Source organism: Lupinus angustifolius, chromosome LG13 (assembly GCF_001865875.1).
Source record: "Lupinus angustifolius cultivar Tanjil chromosome LG13, LupAngTanjil_v1.0, whole genome shotgun sequence".
NCBI lineage: Eukaryota > Viridiplantae > Streptophyta > Magnoliopsida > Fabales > Fabaceae > Lupinus > Lupinus angustifolius.
This window is the reverse complement of record NC_032021.1, coordinates 5,061,073-5,063,489: the sequence shown is the minus strand read 5'-3', so window position 1 is coordinate 5,063,489 and position 2,417 is coordinate 5,061,073.

The following is a 2,417-nucleotide window of genomic DNA, read 5'->3' as shown; positions in this document are numbered from 1 at the left end:
GGTTCAGGCGAACAACGTCCAAGGCCTTTTGCCAAATACCTAGAGGAATGGGTATAGTCCCACAGTACACCATGCTAGGATCGCTTAGCATGAATGGTGTGTCTGAAAGACAAAACCAAACTCTTAAGGACATGGTGAGGAGTATGATTTGTCACTCTACCTTAGTAGAGTCACTCTGGGGAGAGGCACTTAAGACTGCAACTTATATTCTTAATAGGGTGCCAACTAAGGCAACTGCCAAAACACCTTATGAGCATTGGACTGGGTGAAAGCCTAGTCTAAAACATTTTCATGTGTGGGGATGTCCAGTTGAGGCAAGGCCTTATATGCCTCATGAAAAGAAATTGGACTCCCGTACAGTGAGCAATTACTTTCTTGGTTACTCTGAAAAATTAAGGGGCTGTAAATTTTATGACCCAAATTTAAAATCCATATTTGAGATGGGTACATCCACGTTCTTAGAGGATATTAAGTTTGGAGGGGAAGATAAGGTTAGAAACTTTGTCTTAGAGGAAGAATCTGTATCAATTCCTGATGCGATTCATATGGTTGCTTTTGATAAAGCAAATTTGGAACTTCTTCAAGACATAGCTGGTGATGCTTTTCCTACTCAAGATGAGTTGGTAATTCATGAAGGACAAACTCAAAATCCTCAAGAACATGGACAAAAGTTGCAAGAGCCAATAGCTTTGCGTAGATCCACTAGAAAAAGGAGAAATACAATTCCAGATGACTACATTTGCTTTCTCCTAGAACATGAGGGTGATGGCTTAATGGATAATGATCCATTAAACGTTCGTGAAGCCATCCAAAGTTCCAATTTGGAAAAGTGGATTGAAGCAATGAAAGAGGAATATAAATCCATACAAGACAATAAAGTTTGGGAACTTGTCCCATTACCAGAAGGTAAGAAACCCATTGGTTGCAAATGGATTTTTAAGACCAAGCAGGATTCTAATGGTAATGTGGAGAGGTATAAGGCGCGTCTTATAGCTAATGGTTTTACTCATAAGGAAGGGATTGACTATAAGGAGACTTTCTCTCCAGTTTCAACGAAAGAATTTATTAGGACAATCATGGCTCTTGTAGCACATTATGATTTAGAGCTTCATCAAATGAATGTCAAGACAGCTTTTCTATGGTGCAACCAGAAAACTTTATAACGGGAGACCAAAAGAATATGGTTTGCAAATTGACAAAATCCATCTATGGGCTAAAACAGGCGTCTCGTCAGTGTCACCACAAATTTCATGAGGTGATTCTCTCTTTTGGTTTTGAGATGAATTCAGTCAAAGATTGTGTGTATCACAAGTTCAGTGGGAGCAAATATATTTTCTTGCTCTTGTATGTGGATGACATACTGCTTGCCACTAATGATGTGGGTACCTTGTTAGAAACCAAGAAATTTCTATCCAATAATTTTGAAATGAAAGATCTTGGTGAAGCTTCATTTGTATTAAGAATTCAGATACACCGAGACAAATCTGGGGGTATTCTTGGATTATCACAAAAGAGCTATATAGAAAAGGTGCTCAAAAGGTATGGCATGCAGGACTGTAAAGTAATGGATACTCCAGTTGCTAAGGGAGACAAATTTAGTCTCAATCAATGCCCTAAAGGAAATATGGAAATTTAGGAAATGCAAAAGATCCCTTACGCATCAGCTGTAGGGAGTCTTATGTATGCTCAAGTATGTACGCGTCCGGATATAGCGTTCATAGTTGGGGTTTTAGGCAGATATATGAGTAATCCAGGAATGAACCATTGAAAAGCAGCCAAGAGGGTCATGAGGTACTTAAAGGGAACAAAAGACTATATGCTCACATATAGGAGATCAGACCAATTAGAGATCATTCGGTACTCTGACTCCGATTTTGCGGGATGCCAAGATAGTAGACGATCTACTTCGGGCTATATTTTTCTGTTAGATTGTGGCGTCATCCACCATGGCAGCTGAATATATAGCATGTTATGAGGCATCACTTCAGTCATCATGGCTGAGAAATTTTGTCACTGAGATGCGAATTGTGGAAAGAATTGAAAGACCACTAAATTTATATTGTGACAATAAGTCATCCTTGTTGTTCTCCAACAACAATAGGAGTTCAGCATAGTCGAAACACATCGACATTAAGTTCCTAGTTGTTAAGGAGAAAGTACAAAGTAGACAGTTTTCCATAGAACACTTAGGTACTAACTCCATGATTGCGGATCCTCTTACAAAAGCTATCACACCCAAGGTCTTTCATGAGCATACTGCTCACATAGGTGTTGTGCAATGTGAGGATTTTTTGGTTTAGTGGGAGTTATAAAATGTACACCTTTTATTATGTTCTGTGTGATTTCAGTATTATGTATGGATACTTTGTATTCAAACTTCAGTTGATTAATCATTCAGTTTAGTATTCTGTCATTAT